Source organism: Vicugna pacos, chromosome 21 (genome assembly GCF_048564905.1).
Source record: "Vicugna pacos chromosome 21, VicPac4, whole genome shotgun sequence".
Lineage (NCBI taxonomy): Eukaryota > Metazoa > Chordata > Mammalia > Artiodactyla > Camelidae > Vicugna > Vicugna pacos.
The window spans coordinates 8,379,109-8,406,818 of record NC_133007.1 but is presented as its reverse complement, the minus strand read 5'-3'; the positions used below and the strand labels follow the sequence as shown (position 1 = coordinate 8,406,818).

The following is a 27,710-nucleotide window of genomic DNA, read 5'->3' as shown; positions in this document are numbered from 1 at the left end:
TTTTGTAGATGAGTTCATTACTGTCCTCTTTTTTTCTTTTTTTAGATTTCACATATGAGTGATATATGGTATTTTTCTTTCTCTTTCTGGCTTACTTCACTTAGAATCTTGATCTCTAGGTCCACCCATGTTGCTGCAACATGCTGCATTATTTTATTCTTTTTTATGGCTGAGTAGTAATCTTGATTGGGAATCGTGGCAGGCTCTCCTGATAACTTGGTATCAGTTTTCTGGAGAATGCCTTGACTATTTCTCAGAGTCCCCCTGTACATTTGAATTCTGGATATGTTTGCCTATATTTTCAATCAGAACACTGCAAACATAACAATTTTTTTTCAAAATGTCCAGCTGGTATATATATTTGAAAAAAGAGATTAAAGCTTAGAGAAATAATAGGGATATATGTTATTACTGAAATTCTGTTAGTTGTAATAGAATTAGGTGTTACTAAAATAACAAGCTTTCTTACCACACCAGTTGGATTTTGTTTTGACAGCTGGAATGAGACGAATTGTTTGTTGATTTGATTTTTTTTTCTTTCTTTTGCAGTGGTGGTCTCTTGACTTTGAAGCTGCTTGTTCTATAAATTAGTTCCTTGGCTTACCCCATGGAAATAATATTGATGGATAGTAATAAAACTGCTACATAATAGTGAGTCTTTTGAAGCTACTTTTAAACATATTGAATTCTTATTGATTTCTATTTTATATAATGGCATTTCTATTTTATACATTAGTACTTTTTGTTTTACTAAGACTGCAAACTTCTTGTCTTTTGGCAAAAGCAAATGGAATACATAAAGCAACTTAACAGAATTTAACTGTGATAAAAGATCCTCCAGTATAGAAAATTCGGTGCTACTCCTCTTCCCATGCAAAAAGCTGTTGTTTTCTTTTGCATAGCAATGACTTGGAAGGGACGCTGACTTTCTAAAATAATTCCCAAGCTATGATTAAGAAAAAAAAGACATTGAGAATGAACTTTTTCCTATATTTTTATTCACAAATTCTTAATCAAGTTCTGAAAATTGGAACTTGACATGACTCTAAAGGTTAATAAAAGTATTATTTTACAGGTTATGAACATGTGAAACAGATTTTGAGTAATTATTCCAAACTCAGAAATTCAGTATGTTTAAGAATTTAGTATATTCATGGTGTAGCTATATTCATGTCACACGGCTTTTTCTCTTCAGAGTCCAGATGAACAGTTCATTGCTCTTACAGTAAACTGTGAAAATTATTGGCAGGTGTAGAATACAGCCTCATTTGTTTTTGTGAAACCCTAATTCAAGTTTAAAGTAATTGCAAGACATTTACACAAAACAGAATTCCTGTTGTTCCTCAGTTTTCCGATTTTTAAGAGCAGTGATAATAAGACATATATATATTTATAATTACAGTGTATATACACATGTAATTGTTGTATATATTACAGTAGGCACATGGCCAAACACCTTTTCCTTAATCTCTTACTAACACTTAAAGAAGATTAAATATTTACCCAACTTGATTTACCCAAATAGAAGGATTTCTCCTCAAAGTGTTAATTCTGTTTGCCTGTTGTTTCTTTGGGACTTGAAGCAATTAACATCTATGGGAAAACTTCCTGTATACATCACACATTTCCCCCTTTCACCAATAGTCTGTTTTCCTTTTTGTGTGGGGGAGGGTGTCGATTCTTATTTGAAAGGTTTTTTTTTTTCCTTTTTCTTTTGGTATCTCTACTTCTAGTGATTTCATCATAATTATTTTTTCAAGACTTTGTTTGAAAATGAATGAAATAAAAATGAAAAACCATGAACTTGGCCTAACCTTGTTTTTTTTTGTTTTTGTTTTTGTTTTTAACTTACCTTTGGGTATGGGGCAGGGGAGGGGGGCTTTAAAGAAGTAATTCTGTTTGAGAGAAGGGGGTTGAAGGGCATTCTAGTTTCCTTAACTAAAGGGCTATGACACAGGTAGTCAAAAGGAGGAAATAATTAGCAGTCTTCAATATACACGATTAAGCAGTTCTGTTTAGTGGTTATTAAAGAGATGAAAGAAGCCAAATGGGAACAGTTTGGGTCCTTTCATGTGTTATACCCAACGCTGGTACAGTTTTCCTTACACATTCTACTGCACATTACCTAGAGAAGGAGCTGCAGGTTATCGAATCATCACCCATTTCCCAGTGGTCTAATGATACCACACACAAAGGTGGCTCACCTAAAACCTTCATTTATAGTCACACTGCAACAACTGATGCCACGCCATACAGGGCGCCCACCGAAACAACACCCTTCCACCGTTTAACCAAATCCACTTCTTCTTCATTCACAGGAAATATTTAATATTTCAGAATCTTGTATTGAACGTGAAAATACTGCTCACCTGGGGCTCATCCATCTGAGCCCCACAGGATGCAAATTTCTGTCATTTGCTCATTAAGCCAAGGGCATCACACAAAGGCCTACTTCTGACACCTCCCGAATTTTAATGTGTGAGAGTATTGATCACCATAATTTATGATCCTACGGCAGTGCGGTGGCTCTTCACATTTGGAACCCCCTCACTTGTGCGTACCGACTTCTAAAAACACGGCTGGCGCGGGCACGATATCTGATCTGGGGGCCAAGCGTTTCCAAACTTTGTTCTCTGGCCGCAAAGATGAGGTGTCGGCGCCGAAGGCGACCAACACCACAGCAGATTTCACCATGGAGGGCCCGGTGCGGGTAGGGGGTGGCGGGGCTGCCGCGGGGGCCCCACCTGTCAGTCCTCTAGCCTTCCCCGCCGCCCGGTTTGGCGGGTAGCGGCCCCTCCCTCGGGCGGGCGCGGGGCGGAGGGACTGCGGCTGTTGGAGCGCGCCGCCGCCACGGCCCCCGGCGGCAGTTGGGCTCCGCCGCGCAGAAGAGCCGCTGGCGGGGGCGCGCGCCGGGAGGACCCCGCGGCCGCGACGCTAGGGACCCGCGCGAGCGCGCTCGGTTGGTGCGCGAGCGCGGCTCCGCCCCGCCCGCTCGGCGCGCGCCCCCGCCCGGTCCGTTCTCCTCCCCCACCCCCTGCGCGGACGGGGAGGATCCAGCTCACTCCCCTCCCCCGAGCGGCCGCGGTGGCGGCCGGCGCTGAATGAGAGACGCCGACTGCTCTGGTCGCCGAGCGCTAGCCTAGGCGGCGGCGGCGGCGGCGGCGGCAAAGCGGCGGAGCGGGAGGCCGGCGCCGTCTTTCCATCCTCCGAGGCGTCTGCCGCGGCTGCACAGGTCGGTGCTCTGGCCGCGGGCCTGGTGCGGAGCCTCGGTGGGCGGTGCGGGGGAGGGAAGGTGGGTGCGCTGCGCCCCCGGGGCGGCGCGGAGCCGCAGCGGCGGCGGCCGCGCGGGGAATGGCGGCTGCCGGGGCGCTGCGGTGTGTTGATCTCCTGGCCGCGGGCCCCGGGGCTGCTCGTCCTCGGCGCGGGGAGGGGGCTGCGGGGCTTGGGCTGAGAGAGGAGGGGGGCCCCTGGTGTGGGAACCTGGGGCCGCGCCTCCCTTGGTGGCTCGCTCTCGGCGTCAGGAGGAGGCCATGGGGTCCCCGCTCCGGGTCTGTGTCCCGAGGCCGGGAGCGCGGCGACCCCCCGAGCCCGCCTCGCCTTGCCCTCTCCTAGGTGGCCGAAGCCCCCGGCCTCCGCCCGCGCTGCCCTGGCTCCCGGCGGCGTCTCATTCTCCCTCCAGGTGAGCGGGAGCCGGGACTCCCCGAGCCCGGACCCGCCGAGCGGGGCCACACCCCCTCCCCGGCCCTGGCGGCTGCGCCCACGAAGCCCGGCCGCCGAGCTGGCCGCCTGCGGACCCGCACTCTCGCGGTCAGGGTGACCTGTTGCGGAGCGGCCCGCAGCCCGAGTCGCCCGCCGGCCTCGGACCCGGGGAGACCGGTCCTGCGCCGGCCTCGGGCCGGGCGCGCGGCGGGGCGTGGGGCCAGGGACGCTGCCTGAGGTCGGGGGCTGTACCGCTAGGAGCGGGCGTACTGGAAAAAGAGATTCCCCACGGGTCTGATCAAACACTTGCAAAGCCGGGCTATCTGTCTGCAGATACCCGGAATTCCATTGCAGTATCGCATTAGGTAGGCTCATAAACACCATGCTTTGGAGGTGATTTGGGAGAAACCGGAGCCAGGAGTGATGAGCTGGTATCTGTATTTGGAAAATAGCCGTAAACCTGTGCGGAGCTAAATTATCCCCCCACCTGCCCCCCTCAAAGCTCTTTTCCTGTAGCTGTGTGTTGTGTAGACGCAGGCCAGTTTCAGTGTACGTGGGCGTGTTTGGGAAGAAGCTGCGAGCTGATAGGAGGTACCTTAGTACAAATGTTAATTTGTTTTAGCTGGGAGGGGTGAGGGAGGAGGAAGAAAGGGCGCTGATGGTAGCAGTGGAGGAGGGGCCATTGAAACAAGAAATTTCTGTTTAAGAAAGCGCTAAAAAGAAATCTGTGATACCCCGTTTAAGACCATAAAGTAGGAAATACAGGCAGCAGTTAATTGAGCTTTATCTTTTACGTGTCTTGGATTTAAAATTTTTAACGCTGTAGTTGTTACAGAGTGCTTTGTTTTCGTACCAGTGTTTATGAGTTGATTTTTGTGTTTTTCTGTATTCACTATCAAATCGACTCTTGTTCAAGTCTCTTTGAAGATGACCATCAGAATTTTGGGAAACTTTTCGTCCATGCAGCATAGTATTGCAGTCATAGATCATAGCTTGCTAGCTGTAAAAGCCTGTTACATCCAGATAATTATACGAGTGCTGTAGAATCATACATTTAATGTGTATTGCTGTTCCTGCTGCATCTTACTGTAGACGTTAAAATTATGAAGGAACTTACCCAAATTATTTTAATAAAAAGAACCACTAACTCAAGCTTTGAAGGTGTAAAGTTTATCATCTAGCTTCAAAGACTTGGAAAATGACTCTTACTCGCTTAAAGATCAAATGTGAGGACGTAAGATGCCTTTTTGAATAAATAATTTCAATATAATTTATTTAAACCTAGTTTTTTCTTTTTAAAATTCAATATAATTTTAAAATGGTGAGATCTACCTTTCTTGCATTTTATTCCACCTTTCGTTCATTTAAGGAATTTGTCTTCAAAATACTTAGGGTGGGACTCTGGAAATGTTCATTTTGCCTGAATTATTCCAGATTGCAACAGAACTTTAAAGATAGTGCTTGCGTTATCAAGATTGCAGCATGCTTTTCTGATAAATAATTTGATTATCAGGAAGAACAGACCAAAATCTCCTGAGAGAAACTATAACTAAAAATTGGCTTTGTGACTCTCTTACTTTGTGTACTTTTATTATACATGTGTGTAATGTACTTGTGTGTGTTCATATACCTAATGTTTTTTTTTTTCAATTTATTATGTCATTACAGTTGAGACAGTAGTTGCTTGTCGTGAATGATGGGTATATGTATAGGTGAAATTGCTGTGTTGCAAAAAGCTTTTGTCCAGAGGCCCAGGTCTTTTGTTCATTCATTCATTCATTCTTTCTACACCTATTTATTGAGTTCCTATGTGGTGCCAGTTAGTTGCCTAGCTGTTGGGGATACAACAGAGAAAAAGACAGGCCTGTGCTCTGTTGGAGCTTCAAGGATAGGAAGGCAAATAGTCTACAACTTCATTGTCAGCTAACACTGTTTAATGTCAGTTTAAAAGTTTAAGAAGTAAAAGCTTCTCTGATGAGTATTTTTGGTTAAGGATTTTGTTGTGTTTTTCCTTCTAACAATAGTGGAAATTATTACTGAGTGAACAAAAAAAGACAGTTGTTTTAAAAATATATTGATGTTTATATACATTGGGTATCTGGTTCCCAAGTATGCCCAAAAAAACCCCCAGTCTACCTGAAGTCACGTGATGCACAGTTTACGTGTGGTTAAACAGCTTTATTCTTTTGGTTTATATAGTTAAATGAAATGTTTGCTAAAAATATTCTCCTGGCACTTGTTTATAAGACAGTCTGATTCTTTTTTTTAGTGTAATTTTTTTTTAATCATCTTTTTTCTGGCTGTGCATTTGTGAGTAGACCAATGTCCTATTGTTCTTCCGTAGAATTTGATAACCAATAGGGCTAAAAATTGGAAAAGTTTGACTGAAAGTGATGGCTTTTTAAAATACTCAGGGGTGGGACTGAGGTTTTATTTTTTCTTAATTAAAATATGGCAAATACTGTTGTAGTTCTTTGCAGATTACTAAGCTGCTTTATGTATGTTATTGACACTTAAATATTTTGGTACTTATTTACGGGAGTGCAGCAGCTAACGGTGACCCTATGTGGGCATTATTGCCTCCATTTTGGTTAAGAAAACTGGTTTGGAGATGTAAGCATACCCCAATAAGCAAGGAACGCACCCAAGCTCAGGTTGTAGCTCTCAGTATAACGCGATGCCCGGCCTGGGAGCGTAGATGGGAAGAGCCTCAGCAGCTAGTGAGAGAGTTCAGCACACAGTACAGCTTCTAGTCTACTTTTCCAGAAGCTTCTAAATAGCTTTTAAACTTTAAACCCAACCATCAATTGAGATTTAATTAATTGAATTTAATTTCTTTCTGAGTTAAACTTTAAAACCTACTTCAAATCTAAAAGTATTGCTTTTTTTTTGCTATATAGAAAAGACAGTTTGGATTTACTTTTAATGGTGTAAGTGTTTTGAGAATAAACTGTATTAAAATCAATCCAATTTTTTGAATATGAGGTTTTTTAATTTGTAACATCTGTATTTGGAATAAAATTGTTGCTCTAATTTGACTACTACATTTTTTCAGTTACTCGATTTTCAGCAGAAAGATAATTCAAATAGCCTGAAACTCTGCCTCAGCCCGAGTGAGGTTTCTTGAAGAAACGTATTGCATTACCCTCTAAGTTATTTCTTTGAATGTGTCTTATTCCAGTTGGTTTAGGGTTTCTCTTTTGTGAAAAAATGAAGATTGGATATGATAGATTCCAGTAACTTGGAGTTAATCTGGACTCTTTCTTGATTAATGTCCTGAACTTGATTTAGGAAAACTCTTAACTACATAATAGGAATAAAAACACTGGAATTTGAAATGTGTGACATCCACCTGTTCTATGGAAAGAAAAAAGTTTGAGTATAAATGTAGCCAGTCACTCTAATAAGTAATGGCTAGTTAGGGATCTAGGAAGCTGTAAGCAGCAGTATTCACAGGACTTAGGTCAAGGGTGCTGGCAGTTTATGTCTGTCACTAGGGAACTTTGGTCTGGCTTTTGAGTGATACATGACTTTGGAGTGAAGCTCTCACCTTGAGCTTGATACTTTTCTATATTTTACTTCCAAGGCCTTTCTCAAAACAGGTTTTCCTTTTTAGGTTGATTTCCCTTTTGCTGATTCTTGGAGAGTTCTTTTCTGAAAACCCTACCTGAATAGCGTCCCCATCACACTCTACCCTCACTTTGTTTTTCTTCACTTTGGTTTATCTGACATTGTACCATACATTAATTTACTTGTTATTTGCATCCCTCTGATTGTGAGCTTAATGAGGGCAAGGACTTGATTTTGTTCACTGCTGTATTTATTCCTGGCACCTAGAAAAAAGCACCTGGAACATAGTCAATGCCCAGATAATATTTATGGGGTGAGTGAATTAATTGGCATTAAATGATACAAAAACTACTAGTTTTTTTTAAAAAGTTTTTTTTTGTTTTACTTGAAATAATGTAATTGTGCAGTTAAAAGAAAAATTGTACGTTAAGACTTAGAGTGAAACACACTACTCCCCTGTATGACTCTCCCTGCCAGGTCCTACTCTTGGAGCAATCATTTTGGATACTTTTAGCTGTTGCTGCTGATACTTACTTCCATATTTTCAGGTATTACTTGTTTTCCAATTTTAGACATTATCTGTTGGCTTCCTGCTGTGGACAATGAGTCCATACTTTAGAGTTCTTATGCCCCCTGAACTTACTTTCCCTTTATCTTCCAATATAGTTATTCTTTGGTTAAATCAGTATTCATTATTTATGTTATTATGACTTTGTAAATAAGCTTACCAGTGAACCTTACAATCAGTGTACTATGATTATATTTCTTGGAATTAAAATCTTTTCTTTTTGTTTAGTTTCCTATTTTTCTCTATTTTTTTCTAGCAACTGTCCCAGTATGTCCAAACACATCAGGTAGTTGATCATTCGGGGGTTTTTTGATTGGAAAAGCCTCAGGTCCGTCCGTCCTTTTGCACAGATCTGCACTCTGGCTCTCCATTCTGCTTAGCTTTAGCTTGTGATTTCTCTTCATGATTCTGAGAATTCCCTTTGCCTTTTCCCTGTGTTAGAGCTTGTGGTCTCTGGATCCATGTCTTCCTCCTTCTCAATTTACACCCTTGTTTTGGTGAAATACATCCCTCAGTAACTTTCAAGGACCAAGTATGTGAGCAGGTGAAATTTTTGAGATGTTTGTGTTGCTGAAAATCTCTCTCTCCTCCCCTGACACCTGGTTGATAGTTTGGCTAGTCTGGGTGTAGAATTCTAAGGTGAAATAATTTTCCCTCAAAATTTAAGGGATTGTACTATAATTTTCTAGCCTCAAGTGGTTGTTGAAAAGGCTTACTGCCCTTTAGTCTTCATCCTTTAAATGTGATCTGTCCCTGTTAAGAGCTTTTCTTTGTCATCAGTATATTCGGTATGTCCTTGATGTTGAATGTGTCTTGTGTGGCTCTTACTTCATTTCTCGTACATGGGACTTAGTGGGCCCGTTCAGCCTACTACAATTTTTGAGATGTGTCTGCATTAGATGAAAGGAGAGACCATCTAGTGCAAGGGTCAGCCAGTTTTTTCTTTAAAGGGCTGGATAGTAAGCACCTTAGGCTTTGTGCAACACGGTCTGTTACGACCATCTATCTCTGCTTTTGCAGCGTGAAAGCAGCCATGACAGCACGAGCTGTGGTTTGCTGACCTCAGTCTGTGCCCAGGTGGAAGGATTAGCTATTGCTTTAGTAGGAGTAGGGAGAGTTTATCTATGAGAGAAGAAGAGAACACATGGACGGAGACATGATGGTGGAGGCTTGAGGAAGTTCTCATCTGAGGTTTTCTGTTAGTGCATAGAAAGCAAGATCACTAGCTGAGGGTAAAGAAAAATGGGAGTATGTATTGGACGTTTGACAAGAGGGAAAAGTACATGACATAGTCGTCCATTAGAGAGTAGAAAAGTGAATAGAGTAGAACAGAATAGGGAAATACAGTGTGATGCCAGGCAGCACTGAGGGCTCGTTTGAGATTGGTGATCCTGAATTTCATGTTCCTGACTTTAATAGGAATACCTTTAAAATCTCATCAAGTGTGCTATCTTACTACAGGTTGTTTTTGTTTTTAATCAGGTAGGGTTATTTTATTAATCTTATCAGAACTACTTTCATACATAAGTATGTATGTCTATGTGTATATATATATATATATATATATATATATATTTATATTTACAAACTTGGCCTACATAACTGCTTATTTCTAGAGAAATGCCAAAAGAAAGTACTATAATTTAGAAATCATTCTTTTGTATATTCATTTTTAAAAAGTCATGGAGAATTTTCTGTGTGTCAGGAACATTTCTGGTGCTAGGAATACAGTTATAAACAAAAAAACAAAAATATATGCTTTGCTTACATTTGTATTTAACTAACATGTGACTAAATTATACACACACAGAAAAATTAATAAGAAAGGAATATTGTGCAGAAAAGAGAGTACATAATAGGTGTTATTCAATGTATTTTTTTCTGCTTTATTGAAATATAATTGACAAAGTTGTAAGATATTTAAAGTGCACAACATGATGGTTTGATACATACATAGATTATGAAAGGATCCCCCCCACCCCCACCATTGAGTTAATTAATACACTCATCACCTCATATAGTTGCCTGGTTTTGGGGGGTGTGGTCAGAACACTTAAGTTCTACCTTTTAAGCAAATCAGTTATACAATACAGTATTGTCAACAGTAGTTACCATATTATACATTGATCCTCAGACTTTTTCGTCTTATAACAAAGTTTGTACTACCCTTTTACCAGCCTCTCCCTATTTCCCCCACCTTACTATACATTTTTGATAATATAACTGTAAAAGATTAAGAAATACCTTCTACTCTTAGTTTTGTAAGAGTTTTTTTTCTCTTAGTATCGTAAGTATCATATTTTATCAGGTGTTCTGTACTGGCAGAGATGATCATATGTATTTTCTCCTTTAATCTGCTAATAGGATGTATTACATTAACAGATTATCTCCTGTTTGCTTTGCTGTGTACAACTCCATGTAGCTGTGCTGCATTGGTTTTTTTTTTCCCCCTCTCACTGTTGAACTTGATTTGCCATTGCCTGAAGAGTTTTGTTTGTTTGTTTAATCTACTTTTATCAGTAGATAAATTTATTGGATTTATATGTATGTATTTTGACTTCAGAGTTAGGCTGGCTTCCTAAAATGAGTTGGGAAGCTTTCCCTTTTTTTCTCTTCTCTGAAAAAGTTTTGTAACTTAGGGATTATGTGCTCCTTGAAGGAAATGTATGTAATGCCTAAGGTGAAAAATAAAGTTTCTAGAAGAAATCATAGAAAAATATCTACATGACCCCATGGTAGGCAGAGGTTTTTTAAAACAGGACACAATAAGTAACAGAAAAGACAGGACTGATAAGTTAGTTTTTCATTAAATAAGTACTCCTGCTCATCAAAGGATACTATTAAGAGAATGAAAAGGCAAGTGACACAGTGGAGAAAGTGACAGCAATACTTATATCTGACAGAGGACTTGTATCCAGAGTATATGAAAACTCTACGAGCCAATAATAAAAATAAAAAAACACAGGCAACCCAGTTTTAAAACACATGGGCAAAAGACCAGAACAGGCATTTATAAAATGAATTTGTCCATGTGGCCAAGGTGAAAACGTACTCACACATAGTTTTAATTTGCAATTTTCTGAAAATTATCGTGTGATGCCACTACATACCCACCAGAAATGGTGTTAATGAAGAAGTCTGAAAATACTGTGTTGACAAGAATGAAGGGCACTTGGGACATACATACATTTTAGGGGGGTTTGAAAATTGGTACAGACACTTTGGAAAATTGTGTGTAAAGCTCTACATGTGTCTGCCCTATGATCCATCAGTTCTACTTCTTGGTATAGACGCAGTAAAAGGCAATATATATGTGCATCAAAAGACATGGACTTACAGAAGAAAGCATAGGGATAAAATTTCACGACCTTGGAATAGGCAAGAGATTCTTAGATATGGCACCAAAAACAGGAACAACAAAACAAAAATGAGCTAAATTGAATTTCATCAAAATTTAAAACTTGTGCTTCAAAGGACACCATCAAGAAACTGAAAAGACAACCCACAGAATGAGAAAATACTTGCAAATCAAGTACCTGGTAAAAGACTTGCATCCAGAATATATTAAGAACTCTTAACAACTCAATAATAAAAATGCAGTCCAATTTAAAAACGGGCAGAGGATCTGAATAGGCATTTCTCAAAGAAGATATACAATAAGCACATGAAAAGATGCTCAAAATCATTAGCTTTAAGGGAAATGAAATCAACCATAATGAGATACCCCTTCACACTGCTAGAATGGCTCAAATCAAAAAGTTAGATGAGAACAAGTATAGACAAGTACATTGAGAAATTGGATCCCTCATACACTGATAGGAATGTAAAATTATATAGCTGCTTTGAAAGACAGTATGGCAGTTCTTCAGGTGATTAAACGTAGAGTTAGCATATGACCGAGCAATTCCTTTCCCAGATATATACCTAAGGGAAATGAAAACATGTCCCCACAAAAATTGTTCATGAATATTTATAGCAGCATTATTCATAGTAGGTAAAAAGTAGAAATAACCCAAATGTCCATACTCCAACAAGTGGATAAACAAAATATGGTATAGCCATACAGTGGATTGGTATTTAGCTCTTAAAAGGAGTAAGGTACTGGTGCATTCTACGTAATCAGTAAATCTTGAAGACGTTGTGCTAGGGAAAAGAAGCAGTCACAGAAGGTCGCATATTACATGATTCCATTCATATGAAATGAGCAGAGCAGGGAAATCTGTAGAGATAGGAAGTAGATTAGTGGTTGCTTGAGGTTGAGGGTAGGAAATGGGGAGGTCTAAAAGGTATGGGTTTTATGCTTTAAATAGGTGAATTGTATGGTTTGTGAATTATATCTCAAAGCTGTTAAAAAAAAACAAGACATGACAAAAATAATTAGTGATATGAGGACATTGCCACTATATTTAATTGAGGAAAGCAAGATTCAGAGGAATAAATAAAATATCCCATCTTTATAAAACAGTGAAAACTCTGTGTGTGTGTGTAAGTTTTCTTATAAGGTTGGGAAATGATGCACACCAAATGTAAAAGTTTGTACCTGTTTGGGCAAAGGTAAGAAGAAGAGGGAGAGAAACAAGGGAGAAAATAATGGAAAAGGGGTTGATTTAGGAAAAAACAGCATTTATGATATACTTTGAGTTATGTAAAACATAAATCTCAAATGAAAATGGTAGTGGTCTATGAGTTGAGATACCAGAAATTTTTTTCTTTATTGTATTTTTCTGGGTTGTTTGATCCTTTTTGTTTTATTAATATAAATATATAAGACTAAGCAATACTAATAAGTAATGAAATCTGAAAAAACACAGGGTTTTTTGTCATAATATCTTCCAACTGGAGGCAATCCAACTGTCCCATCAGCAGGAAAGTGGAGAAATAATCTGTGTTATGCCCTATACTGGAATACTATACATCAGTGAAAAAGAAAGAACTGTTGTACTCAGCAAATGTGGGTGAATATCACAAATGAATGTTGAGCAAGAGAAACTGGACATGAAAGAGTATATACCGTGTGATTCTCTTTTTTTGAAGTTCAGGAAAAGGTCAAACTCATCTGTGTTGATGGAAGTCAGAATAGTGGTTAGAGGTTAGAACTAGAGGAGGAAGACTTCTGGAGTGCTGAAGTGCTCTGTATCTTCATGTGATCGCTGGTTACATGGGTGTCTACATAGTAAAAATTCATAAATACATTTTCGTATTTATGCATATCTTAATTAAGAAAAGTAAAACACACTAAGCTAGTAAAAAAGAAAAAAGAAGTTTTAAAAAGTTTAATGCTCATATGAAAAATCTTTATGCTTCCAAGGATACTTAATATCACTTCTGAAGACAGTTTTCTCTCTACCTTCATGTTTGATAACTGCGCTGTATCACTTCGTGTGTATCATAATTTAAGCCATCTCATGGGACACTTAGGTTGTTTCTAACTTATATGTTGTAAACAATGATAGAGTTGATGTCTTTTTTTTTTTAATAGGTCTTTCTATTCTTTTCTGATCATTTCTTTTTTTTGAATTTCTAAAGAGAGGATGGACTACTTGTTTGGAGGTTAAGTACATTTGCATTCTTGCCCATGGTATATAATTGTTTATTTCTCTATGCTCTTAATGACTTGGTGATTAGCGTGAAAAACATATATATTGACCTGTTGTGTAATAAGTTTTCCTTGTTTTAATTTGCATATTTAAACATTTTCAGTGAAATTTATATTTCCATGTTTTTGGACATTTGTGCTGCAATTTCCTTTTCATATCATTTACTCATATTCTTACTGCTCAGTCTTTTAAAAATCTTTTGAGGAAATAAATCAGATAAACAAAAAAGTACATAAAGATCAATACAGTTAACTCCAACTTAGGAAATGAAACATAACTAGTGTAGTTGAAGCATCCTATTGACATTAATAACTTATAAAAGCTCTTCATGTATGAAGAATATTGTCTTTGTTGCTTGTTGTAGATCTTTTCCCTATTTTATTTTTTGTCACCTAACTTAAACTATTTTATTAAATCTAAGTTGATTTCAATTGTAAGATAAACAATTTTTTTTTACATTTTTTATTGATTAATAATCATTTTACAGTGTTGTGTCAAATTCCAGTGTTCAGCACAATTTTTTAGTCATTCATGGACATATACACACTCATTGTCACATTTTTTTTTCTCTGTGATTTGTAAGATAAACAATTTTATGTACAATTAAGGATAGAAACATACTGTCAGTTAAACCATGACGTTTAATTTTAAGAGGCATCCTGATATCAGAGATGTTAAATGGTGAGAAAATATTCATCCTAGAATTGATGAAGTATTTGTTTTACTGTCTGTATGTGTCTTATGTTTTTTTTTTAGTCAAATTTTCAGTCTTTTGTACTGTTGCTGTTTCTGCTGTCAGTCCTCTAAAGACTTTCGCATGCCAACATTAAAAAAAAAATTCACCTGTGTTTACTTCTAGTATTTTTATGCCTTAAATGTGTTGCATCTTTAATTCATCCTATTTATTTTAATGAAAGATCTCATTTCTGTCTTTTTCTCCAAGTGGTTAGCCAGTTGTCATAAAGTTAAATGCCACTGATGGTTTTTTGAGCCAGAAATGAATGGTATACTCAGATGTGCTTGTTTGAGAAACATGAATATGGCTATGGATTTTGGTTGGATCTAGTCTAAAAATTATCAGATTTTCCTATTAAATATATATCTTAAACAATTTTGCAGTAAAAGGAATGTGAATGTCAAAACTATGATTTGATGTTGCCTTAAATAATGCATCTTAGTAGTCTTGGAAATCAGTCAAATAATTTACTTAATTAAATTTAAAATAATTTTTTGCAATATAGATAGTGATTTTAATCCTCTGCCTGAAGTTTGTATGAATTTGGACAAGTTACTTAATTTCTTTAGCATTCAGCTTCCCTATTTGTAAAATGGGCATGAGAGTGTCTTCTTATATAAGGATTAAATGAGAACGTGTAAGCGAAGTACTTAGCTGGATTAGGCCTTCACTCTTCCTCCTTTCAGGACCTTGAAGATCAAGTATACAATCACAGCCTGGCTTCTCTTGTATCTGGGGTGACTCTCTTGTGTCTCTAGGGTTACTGGAGTAAATTATTTGTTAGACTTCTTCCAGTCCTGATTTAGATTTCTCAGGGTTTGACTAGAACTTTTCTAGCCTTGTGGAATTAGCTTAACATGACGAATCTATCCGTCTTCTGTTGCTACTTTTTAGCTGCTCTTCTATAAATGTGCTGAAATCTTCATAGATTTTAGGGTTTTGTGGGCAGGGAATTAGTATGTATTTTAGGTGTGACTGACAAAGCTTTTATTCTGTAAATTGTCACTAGGATAACCTCTGCTACTTTTCTTTTACAGTTTGGACTTGTGGATGTATTTTTTTGTAGGTCTGTGTGGTTCAGATCCTGCCACTTAAAGCTGTGGGTACAGGGGTAAGTCTACTAAAAGAGAAATGTTTGGGGGATATCTTATGAATAAGCAATTCTGATTTTGACTTGCTTCTTTTCGTCAACAATATCTTTGAGTGTTTTCTGTGAGTACTTATGAATGTTATCATAGAAGAATAAGTCTTAGATCCTGCACTTGCTGTTCATATCTTCTTGGTGAGAGGAAATCTTATGTGTGAAACCACAGTAAATAATATAAGTTCATATGTAGTTAAGTGTCGTATTATTGAAGAGCAGTTTGCAGGAGAGGAGGGAGGTTCAGTGAGGGCACATCCTTGAGGAATGTGTTTCATTCAGGTGGTAAGAACATAAGTATTGAGGAACAGCGTTAATGAAGATACAGCAACGGGAATTAGTCTTTTAGGAGTGCTTTGGATTGAAGGGGATTTCCTTTGGGGGGTGGGGGAAGGATGGAACAGGAAATACAGTTACATTTGATAAAACGAGACCAGATTATTCAGCCCTTAGAAGTAAAGCAGGTTAAAATTTAAAGGATAGTACATACTAACTTCTGGATTCTCACTCTGTTTCCTTTCTTCTTGAAGCTGTAAATTGATAATTTACAAATGAAGATTGAAAGAAAAATCCAAACTGTTTAGAACCAGTCTTCTTTTAAAAAAGGGAAAGTGACGTTTAGTTATATATATATATGAGATAATCTTCCCAACAGGAAGACTGAAAATAACGTTGATAGGAAAGCAGCATTAATAAGCTTCAGGTTTACTTTTTCTTCTCTGTCCCTAGTACTTGGTCTTAGCTAATTTTGTAGCAGAAGGTTTTCGATTCAAAGCTTTCCTCTGTCATTAAGAAAGCAAAAAGTTGTAGAGTGAGAACCCATCTGCAGAAAGATTTTTAAAGAAGTAGTTTTGAAGATTTGAACTTCAGGGAACTAGCAGTCCTGTTGAAGCCTGTGCTGCACTTGTTAAGGAGGGTGGGCAGCTGTGCATTGGCTGCAGTGATGGTGTCAGCACGCAGAGCCCCCTCATCTGCTTCAGTTCAGTGTGGCCCAACAGACGCAGGCATAGGAGTGGGCAGGGTTACTGACGTTTACTACTTCTGTCTCTGAGCAAAACGCAAAATTATAGACGACGGTGGGTTTTCCTTCTCTCAGCTGTAGGACTGTTGATACAGTTTGGCCACCCTTGACTTAACAACAGCTGGGCCTGTGACCCATGTCTTACTTGTGTGACACTGTAAATTATATGATCTCCTTAATGGCAACCAAAATCTGTATTTGTAACTGCTTAATTACTATAACTAAATAGATTAGAAATACTGACAAGACTTTTAAGCCCCAGATTAATGGTAACTTAGCTGACTCAGTGCCCTAGACATGTGTTCTGTAATCCTGGTGTGCCTGCAGTTCCTTTGGAGGAAGTCTGCTTTTTCCGTAGTACATTGCAGAGAAATAGATCTCAATAGCTATGTTTTTAACCATGTGTAACTATATTACAACTGATTGATCCAGGAGTGGGTATTTGACCTGAGGGTTGCCAGCCAGTCTGTAAATCAGCTAGCAACCTAGGATTGTCTGGGGCAGAGGGAGGGACTTACAGCTCTTTACAGAAAATGTGGAGTTAATTTGCCATTGAGCTATGGGAGCTGACACTGGAAGGATGCATTAGTGTGCTATCCTGTAAAACTAAAGTTTAGGAGACTGGAAAGTAAGTATAAGCAGAAGCTGTGAGTTACAGAAATGATAAAGGACTAGAGGGGTCCAGTTGGTAACCAGAAAAGAATAGGGCATCTGTGTCGAGAGAAGCACCAAATAGTAAGCAAGAAACCACGTGGTGAGAGAGAGACAGGCATAGAGCATGAGATTGGAGCTTCTGCTTTCTGGCTCTGTGGATGCTCTTCTTCCATTAATATTTCTGTGGCTCCTGTCCTTCTTGAGACCACATCCAGTTTTTTCCCAGGAAAGAGTGCAGGCTTTGGTGTCAGACTTTTGGCAGTAGAATTCTGGTTCTGTCTTTTACTAGCTTTGTAACCTTGGGCAGGTTGTTTTAACTGCTCTGTCTCTTTTCTCATCTGTAAAAAAAATAAGCATCATAAATAATACCTTTCCTCATGGGGTTGATGTGAGGATTAAATGAGATGACACATACAAACCTTTAAAACAGTACTAATCACATAACAAATGTTCAATAAGTAGCATCATATATAAAATGCTCTTTGGGGGTAATTGGAATGAATTTCTTGCAACTGAAAGAGCTTAAGGAGTTCGTTTGCTTACAGATTCATTTAGAGTAGTGCAACCCAGTGTATATGCTGGCTAAGCAAGTTGTTTTCAGTCGTGTATTAAGAAATACTGTCTTATTCATAGTGAATAATAGGACTTACTGTATTTACAGGCATACCTTGTTATATTGTACTTTGCTTTATTGCACTTTACAGATACTTTTTTTTTTTTAACAAACTGCAGGTTTGGGGGCAACCCTGCATTGAGCAAGTCTGTTGGTGCCATTTTTCCAATAGCATTCGCTCACCTCGTGTCTCTGATGTCGCACTCCAGTAGTAATTCTCACAATATTTCAAGCTTTTTCATTAAAATATTTGTTACCGTGATCTGTCAGTAGTGATCTTTGATGTTACTATTGTAATTGTTTTGGAGCGCCATGCACCTTATCAGTATACAACTGAACTTAATAAATGTGTGTGTTCTGACTGCTCCACCAACTGGCTGATCCCCCCCCACCCCCTCCTAGGGCCTTCCTATTCCGAGACAGGATATTGAAATTAGGCCAATTAATAACCCTACAGTGGTTTCATAAGTGTTTAAGGGAAAGGGAGAGTTGCACATCTCTCACTCTAAATCAGAAGGTGGAAATGATTAAGCTTAGTGTGGAAGGCTTGTTGAAAGTCAAGGTAGGCTGAAAGTTAGGCCTCTTGCACCAAACAGTTAGCCAAGTTGTAAATGCTAAAAAAAAGTTCCTGTGTGAAATTAAGTGCTACTCCAGTGAACACATGAATGATAAGAAAGCAAAACAGCCTTATTGCTGGTAATGGAGAAAGTTCTAGTGTCTTGGACAGAAGATCAAACCAGCTATAGTATTCTCTCCAGCCAAAGCCTGATCCAAAGCCTAACTGTTCAATTCTATGAAGACTGACAGGGGTGAGGAAGCTGCAGAAGAAAAGTTTGAAGCTAGGAGGTTAGTTCATGAGGTTTAAGGAAAGAAGCCATCTCCATATCATAAGAGTGCAAAGTGAAGCAGCAGGTACTTATGGAAAAGTTGCAGCGAGTTATCCAGAAGATCTGGCTAAGATCATGAATGAAGGTGGCTACGTTAAACAACAGATTCTCAGTGTAGAGAAAATAGCCTTTTATTGGAAGAAAATGCCATCTAGGACTTTCACAGCCAGAGAGGAGAAGTGAGTGCCTGCCTTCAAAGCTATGAAGGACAGGCTGACTCCCTTGTTTGGGCTAATGTATCTGGTGACTTTAAGTTGAAGCCAGTGCTCGTTTAGCATTCCAGAAATCCTAAGAATTAAGCTAAGTCCATTCTGCCTGTGTTCTACAAATGTAAAAGCAAAGCTTGGAAGATGGCACATCTGTCTACAACATGTTTTACTGAATATTTTAAGTCCACTGTTGAGACCTACTGCTCAGGGAAAATAAGATTCCTTTCAAAGTAATACCGCTCATTGGCAGTACACCTGGTTACTCAACAGCACTGGTGGAGATGTACAAAGAGATTAATGTTGTTTCATGCCTGCTAACACAACATCCATTCTGTAGCCCATGGATCAAGGAGTAATTCTGACTTTCAAGTCTTATTATTTAAAAAAGACATTTTGTGAGGCTATAGTTGCCACAGATAGTGATTCCTCTGATGGATTTGGGCAAAGTAAATTGAAAATCTTCTGGAAAGGATTCACCATGCTTGATGCCATTCAGAACATCTATGATTCATGGGAGGAGGTCAAAATATCAATGAACAAGAGTTTGGAAGAAGTTGATTCCAACCCTCATGGATGACTTTGAGGGGTTCAGGACTTCAGTGGAGGAAGTGACTGCAGCTGTGGTGGAAGTAGCAAGAGAACTCGAATTAGAAGTGGAGCCTAAAGATGTGACTGAATTGCTGCAATCTCAGAATAAAACTTGAACAGTTGAGGAGTTGCTTCTTATAGATGAGCAAAGAGTGTTTTCGTGATATGGAATTTATTCCTGGTGAAGATGCTGTGACAATTGTTGAAATGACAACAAAGCATTTAGTTGATAAAGCAGTGTTTGAGAGGGTTGACTCCAATTTTTGAAAGAAATTCTGTGGATAAAATGCTGTCAATCAGCATTGCATGTTATAGGGAAATCATTTGTAAAAGGAAGAGTCAATCGATGTGGCAAGCTTCATAATCATCTAATTTTAAGAAATTGCCACAGCCACCACCCTTGTTAGTCAGGAGCCATCAGCATTGAGACAAGACCCTCCACCAGCAGAAAAGATTATGACGTGCCGAAGGCTCAGATGGTGGTTAGCATGATTTAGAAATAAAGTATTTTTAAATTAAGGTATATGCATTTTTAGGAATAATGCTATTATACACTTAATAGATCACAGTTTAGTGTAATCATTTATATGCACTGGAAAACCAGAATTGGTGTGACTTGCTTTATTGCAATATTTGTTTATTGCAGTGGTCTGGAACTGAACCCACAAAATCTTCAAGGTAGCCTCTGTGTTTGAAGCATTTAATAGTTGCTTGGTGCTGTTCTAAGCATTTTACCTGTATTAACTTACTGAATCATTATAATAATCTGGTGAAGTAGGTACTGTTGTTACCTTCATTTTAGAGAGGTAAAAACTGAGAAACAGGAAGGCTAACCATCTTGCTTTATGTTATACAATATGTAAGTGGCAGAGCTAGGATTTGAACCCAGGTGGTATAGTTGTAATTTTAAATTTTAAACATCTATTTCCTCCTCAGTTTTTATTTATCTCTTTAAATGAAGCCAAGGAGAAGGTCTCAGTTTGTTGCTACTCCTCCTTTTACATGTTTTGAATACTTCTTTCCCATTTTAATAAAAAGATGGTGTCTAGGTACAGAGAGCTAGGTGGGCAAGACATGATACTAGGTATTGTACCACTGTAAGTTTCTTACACTGTATGTGAAGTGGTATAGTATCATTTGAAGGCAGACCATGGTAAGTTGAAAACGTGTGCTATAAATCCTGAGGCAATCCTATTTTTAAAAAGGTTACAAGTAATAAGCCATCAAAAGAAATAAAGTAAAATCAGAAAATAACTCATTTAATTCAAAAGAAGGCCTTAAAAAAAGGGGAAAAAAGAACACAGGATGGATAGAAACAAATTTTAAGATAATTGACTTAAACCTAAGCATATTAGTAATTGCATCAAATATAAATGGTCTAAACACATCACTTAAAAGGCAGAGATTATCAGATTGGATAAAAAAAAGCAAGATCGAGCTATATCCTTGCCTATAAGAAACATATTTTAAATACAAAGATACAAATAGGGTAAAAGTGAAGGATGGAAAAAGATATCCTAACAACAGTCAAAAGAAAGATGGAGTGGCTATGTTAATATTAGACAAAATAGACTTCTTCAGAACAAAGGCTATTTCTAGGGATAAAGGATGTCATTACATAATGATAAAGGGTCAGTTAATCAAGAGAACATAACAATTCTAAACATTTGTGCCTCTAAAAACAGAATTTCAAAAATACATGAAACAAAAACTGATAGAACTCCCAAGGAGACACAGTCACATGTGCAATTTTAGCTGTATATTTCAGTACTCTTTCCTGAGTATTGAAAATTGCAAAGATACAGTCGCCTTGTACAGTACTGTCAACCAGTTGACCTAATTCACCTAACAACAGCAGAATATTCTTCTCAATTTGTCTGAAGTGTACACAGAACATTTTCCATGATGAACCATATTTTGGGCCATAAAACAAGTCTCCATAATTTAAAAGGATTGAGATTCTGTGCTCTCTGATCTCAAAGGAGTTAAATTAGAAAATACTAACAGGCAACTGTGGAAAATTTACTAATACTTGGTAACTAAATAACACAATTCAAAGGAGAGATTAAAAGGAAATTATTTGGTACTGAATGCAAAGGAAAATACAACCTATCAGAATTCATGAGATTTCACTAACGTAGTACTTAAAGGGAAATTTATAGCACTGAGTGCCTATATTAGGGGAAAAGAAGATCTCAAATTAATGACGTCCACTTCTACCTTAAGAAATTAGAAAAAGAGCAAGTTAAACCAAAGTAATTAGAAGACAGGAAATGGTAAAGACCAATGTGGAAATTAATGTATAGAAAACATAAAAGTAATAGACAAAATCAGTGAAACCCTAACTCGTTCTTTGAAATGATCAATAAAATTGATAAAGTTCTAACCAAACTGGTTAGTATCAGGAATGACAGAGGTGACATCATTACAGATTCAACAGATACTAAAAGGAAAATAAGAGATTATGAACAATTTTATGCCTGTAAATCTTAAACAGAAATGAAATGGACAAATTCCTCAAAAGACTTATACTACTAAATAAACTTCATTCAAGGAGAAATACCTGAGTGGCCATGTATCTATAAAAGAAATTGAATTTGTGATTTAAATATTTCTACCAAAAAACCGTCTAGGCCCCAATGACTTCACAAGTGAATTCTACTAAATATTTAAGGAATAACACTTTTAGAAAATTACAGAGGAGAGAATACTTCCTAATTTACTTTGTGAGGCCTGTATAGCCCTTATACTCAAACTAGACACAGACATTGAGAAAAAAAGACTACACAGAAATATTCTGCATGAGCACATGTGTTAGTGTTCTAGACAAATTGTAGGAAACTGAATGTAACATTTTACTTTAAAAATATAATAGATCATAATCAAGTGGAGTTTATTCCAGGAATGTAAAGTTAGTTTAACATTTAAAAAGCAATCAGTGTAATCCACTCTGTTAACCAACTAAAAAGACAAATCATGTGATCATCTCAATAAATGCAAAAAGAAAAAAGCATTTGACTCCATTCCAGATAGTAACTGAGCAAATTAGGATTAGGAAGGAACTTCTTCAACCCAATAAAGGGCAGCTCTGAAAAAACTACAGATGATGTAGTTTTAATAGTGGAAAACCTAGTGATTTCTTCCTAAGACCAGAAACAAGAGAAGATTGTCTGCGCACACCTTTGCTGCTGCACAGTGTACTGGAGTTTCTAGCCAGTGCAGTCAAGCAAGAAAAAGAAATAGAAGACATCTCCAATGGAAAGGAAGAAGGAAAAGTGTCTCTTTTGTGGGGAGGCAAACATGACTGTTTAGAAAAATCTGATGGGATCTATGAAACCACTAGAACTAGTAAGTTTAGTAAAGTTGTGGGACACAGGATTAATATATAAATGTTAGTTGTGCTTCTTTATACTGCAGCAAACAGTCAGAAATTGAAACTTGACAAAACCAATACCATTGACAATAGTAACATGTATGAAATACTGAAAACTACACAGCACTGCTGACCAAAATTAAAGAATATTTAGATAAATGGGGACGTATTCTTTGTGCATGGGTCGGAAGACTCATTGTTGCTAAGGTGATAGCTCTCCGCAAATCGATCTGTTAATTCAGTGCAGTTCCTGTCAAAATCTTAGCAGGCTTTTTTTGTAGAAATTGACAAACTGATTCTAAAACTCATGTAGAAATGGCAAGGACCTAGAATACCTAAAACAACTTTGAAAAAGAACAAAGTTGGAGAGCTAATACTGCCGGGTATCACAATTCATTATAAAGCTAAAGTGATCCGAGCAGTGTAGTATTGGTGTAAAGATAGAGAAGTAGATCAGTGGAATAGAAGAGTCCAGAAATAAGCCAGTGAGTTCATGGACAGCTGAGTTTTAACAGTGCGAAGGCAATTCGTTGAGAAAGGAAAATAATGCTGGCACAATACACAAGCAAATGAACTTCAGTCTGTATCTTGCACTGTAGACAAAAACTAAGTCAAAATGAATCATAGACCTAAATGCAAAACCTAAGATGATGAAACTTTAAGACAAAAACAGGAGAAAAATCTTTGTGGCCTTGAGTTGGGCAAACATGTTTTAGGTACTGCACCAAAAGCACGGTCCATAAAACACCACATTGATAAAACGAACTTCATCAAATTAAAAATTGTGTGCTTTTTGAAAGATGGTAAGAGATGCTTAGTAAGCGCTTGTGGAAATGAGTCGGCTCTTTGGTGCTCCTAGTGTCCTGACCTGAAACTGGGGGTCATGAGTTCCTGTCTCTCTTCTGCTCCCAGTTGTCCCAGTGGCCCTCTGTGGGCCTTATTTTTCTCACTTGTAATATGTATCATTTGGACCACATGGTTTCCAAGGTTCCTTCCAGCTCGGACACCCAATATGTCTGTAAAACAATTGACTTGGAAATGAATACCTAACATTAAATATGTTAAAAAAATTTTTTAAAGAAATTTAATTCATTTGGACTGTTGGTTCTCAAATGAGGCAATTTTGCCCCCGAAGGCTATTTGGCAGTATCTAGAGACATCTGGTTGCCAAAACTAGTTAAGGGCATCTAGTGAATAGAGGCCACAGATACAGATACAGACATCTCAGGTCAGTTTAGCTGCTTATTTGAATCCTGTGTTACTCCACATTCCTGTATTGAACATGTTATTGGCAAGACAAGCTGCTAAATGAAACCCGTGGAGAACACTGTGTCTTAGACTTTTGGGAATGTGTGCGTGATGTGTCTGTGGGACTCTTTCATTTCTGAAATAATGACTTTTGTGTAGCCACCTGGAATTGATCAATTTGGATATGCTGAAGTATTTGTTTTTATACCATTTCGGGAAAATGTTAAAAAATATATATATCACCACTACCATATGTATAATTTCCCAAGCCACCAATAGAGCTTAATTTTAATTGATGGACTAAAATTTATTTTTTGTTTTGAAATAATTAGTGGCTCCTTGAGATCTTAAATTTAGATTTAAGATTCATTAATTTAAAATGCCTGCCTCGCCGCCTTCTTCCCAATATTCCACAAATAGGCCAAGACTCTTGTTCTCAGCGTATAACTTCAGCAGTTGACATGGTGACACTTGGATCATAGTATTTTCTACTTTTTTCCTTTTTAAAAGAGAACCTGAGGGAGAGAAGGTAGATTTTAGTGGAAGAATGAGGGAGAAGAGCAAGGGTTTGAATCAGGCTGAGAACACTGGCCTTTAATCAATGTTGCTTGTTGGGAGCGGTGTTTTTCCAGGTAGAGTGACACTGGGAAGTTGGTATATTCAGTTTGGTTGGGAGTAGCTTGCTGCCACTACAGATATACCTACAGCTGCGCCCAGGAGACTGATGTCACACAGCTGAATCTGGCCCATGTCCTGCCTCCCTCCGCGTATTACTCCCATCTGTTGTACTAAGGAGTGCTTTCTGAAGTAGGATCTGTCCCTGCTTTTGTTCTAGACCAGGAGTTGGCAGACTTTCTATAAAGACCCAGATAGTAAATACTTTAAGCTTTTTTTTTGGAGGGGGGCATGTGGGGGCAGATCATACAGTCTTCGTTGCGTCTATTCAGGTCTGCCTTCGTAGCATGACAGCAGCAGTAAACAATACAGAGATGAGTAAGTGTGGCTGTATTCAAATAAAATTTAATTTACAGAAACAGGCCTGGGTTCAGCTTGTGGGTCATTGTTTGCCAACCCCTGTTCTAGGCATCAGCACTTCCTCTCTGGAACATTTGGCTCTTTCTGTTTAGTTTCCCAGTGGTGGCTGGTTGCAAGTGAAAGGAAGAGATAGCCTTTCACTCACAGCTGCTCTGCTGTGTTGAATGGCTTTTCCTGATGATGGTATGGAATAAGTGAATGATGGGAACTTTAAGTGATAAGTGGAATGGTAAGGCAGACTTAATTCCTTTCTGGATCACAGCCCATGTGCAGGTGGTCAGCAGATTCTAGAAAGTTTACCTTTGAAAATTCTCTGAAACTAGGTTTTTTTTTAAAATGTAAGTACTTATAACCTCTTGGCTGGAATAGGGCAGGACCTCCTTATCACTCTCTGCTTTTAAGGTTCTGTCTCTGATCTATCAACCTCCAAAAATTTTGCCATGTACAGAATGAAAGTGTTACGGCACACATCCCTGCCTGGGAAAGTGTATATAGTGACTTTCAGTCACCCGGAATGGTGGTTCTTAACAGCTTTTATTTCTGAGTCCCTGTGAAAATCGTTTGATAGCTGTGGATCCAGGAAGATGATTTTTCATTTGTATTCATCACATAATTTTCATACTTTTGGAGAGTTGGGCATTTCATAGCCCCAGGATTTAATTAATTCATGGTCTCTTAGTTAAGAAATCCTGATTTAGAAAATAAAATGCATGTTTCTTTCTATGCAGTTGTTAATGCTTCATGATCTGGCTCCAGTCTGTCTTTACAGTTTATTGTCTTATGTTCACACACACATACATGCATTTTCTGCAAAGAGTTAACCAACATTCTCCTGTCATGCCAGTTTCTTCCATTCTGGTGTCTTCTGTCTGCCCGGAATGTCCTTACAGTTTACCTTCCATCAGCCCAGTATCTACTCGTAAATACTCATCTCAAATATCAGACTTTCTGTGAAAACTTTCCTTACATTTCCTTCTTGGCAGACATAAATATGAAGGAATTATAGTGACTGAGAGATGAAGGGAAGTCTTCCTTTTGTAGGGGAGGGGTGGGAAGAGGACGGAAGGAGGAAACTTCTAGGAAAGATTTCTTTACTCTTAAGAAATATCCCTCTTCTTAACCTCTCTGAGCCTCAGTTTCCTAAGTTGAATATAATAATCTTAGGGGGCTGTTAAAGTAAATGAAGAAGGGTGTTCCAGTCTCTCTAACACTTCAATATTTATATAGGAAATTCCCTTCTTCTGGTCATTGGGTGGCCCCAGGAACTCATGCAGGAGTAAACATCTTCAGAGACTCAGTACTTACTCAGTTCTTAATAAAATATCCTAATGGAAAACAAGGTTGTAAGTTTACTAAAACAAGATTTCTCGAAATCCTGCTGAAATTATGGTAAAGTGTATGTTGTAAGTCACTATGCAAGTATTTATGTTGTTATAGGCATTGCTGCTTTCCAAAGGCCAGTGGGATCTTCACTGTTAGAGTACATGATACTTTTTTTGGCTGGTCATTGCTGATAGAATAGAGCTCTGTCTTTCACAAATTAACACTTCTGGTTTTCACTATTCCATGAATGACTGGGAGGGTGTCTGACATGTGATAATTTGTAATTTTGCTGAGCACAGATTTGATCCTAGTCCCTGCCCACCCTCCACCCGCCCCCAGCCGCTGGTAGGCACCTCTCAGTGTAATCTGTTGTTCTCTATTTTCCATGTAGTAACTTTTGTTGCCAGCACTGCGTATGCTGCGGAGCCAACTCCTAGTTCTGGTGACCGAAGAGAAACAAAAAGCAAAACATACAGGAAGAGGAATTTTGGATAAATTAAAAGAGTAAAGTGTACAATTCTATGGTGACTTAAATTCATAATGTAAATGAGTCCACTTTGCAATTTGTAAAATAATGTAAATAAGTAGAAATTATTTGTGTTTTTAAAAGGCACATCAAAAGTCTATAGGGGTAAAAAAAATCAGTTATGCTTTAATATGTTATATGCCATAGTAATATACTCAAATTTGGGGATTTTTCATGGTGTCTTGGGACAAATCCCTCATAAACATTGAGAATCTGTTCTACTTGAAGTCATCATACAGGTATCCATTTGTTGAGACATACACATTCAACAGGAATGTCTTTCTCTGTGTGTGTGCCTGTGTGTGTCTCCTGAATGAAACTTGTAAGATCATGTAATTTAATAGTCCCATTTATAAGATTCTGTCTTTTCATTGCCTTCAGGATAAAGTCCAGGCTTTTCTTTTTACTTGACAACCATTGCCCTTATATCTACTTCTCCAGACTCAGTTCCTGATGTTTCCCATCACTCTTTTACATTTTGCCATCTGATTAGATTGTACTGAACTATTGGTGCTTCCCTGAATGCCAGTGACTTAAGGATTTCACTGTTCCTAGCCTTTGTACATGGTATTTTCTTTGTCATCATGTTCATCTAATGAACTTCTGTTAGAAGTGAAGAGGAAGAGAAACCAGATACTTCACCTCCTACTGCCCCCCACATTTCCACAGTATTTAAACATTCAATTAAGGGTTGGTGGGGAGAGGGTAATTTGGCATTGCAGAAAGCACAAGGATTTGCAAACGGAAGACTTGTATTTAAGACCTACCTCTGCCATTAACTGATTATGTGAGCGTGACCAGATCACATGACCTTGCATTAGACTGTCATCTTCTGTAGAATCAGGGCATTAGAATAAAGCAGAGGGTTAACACATTTTCTCCCCTGCCCTTTCTTTTCTTTTTCTTTACTTCCATTTTTCTT

General features: G+C 38.3%; 1 protein-coding gene and 1 pseudogene across 3 annotated transcripts in view; one reads left to right on the top strand and one right to left on the bottom strand.

Moving 5' to 3' along the window:
* The first annotated feature begins 2,890 nt into the window (after positions 1–2,890).
* Positions 2,891–27,710, top strand: part of RALGPS2 (Ral GEF with PH domain and SH3 binding motif 2) — a 136,881-nt gene continuing 112,061 nt past the window's right edge. Inside the window, exon 1 of one of the 3 annotated variants that reach the window (XM_072946043.1) lies at positions 2,891–3,232. The gene's annotated coding sequence lies outside the window, so the exon portion shown is untranslated. The remainder of the gene's footprint in view (positions 3,233–27,710) is intronic. The other 2 variants (XM_072946042.1, XM_072946044.1) reach the window with 2 other exon arrangements.
* LOC140688158 (uncharacterized) lies at positions 3,135–4,074 on the bottom strand (annotated as a pseudogene).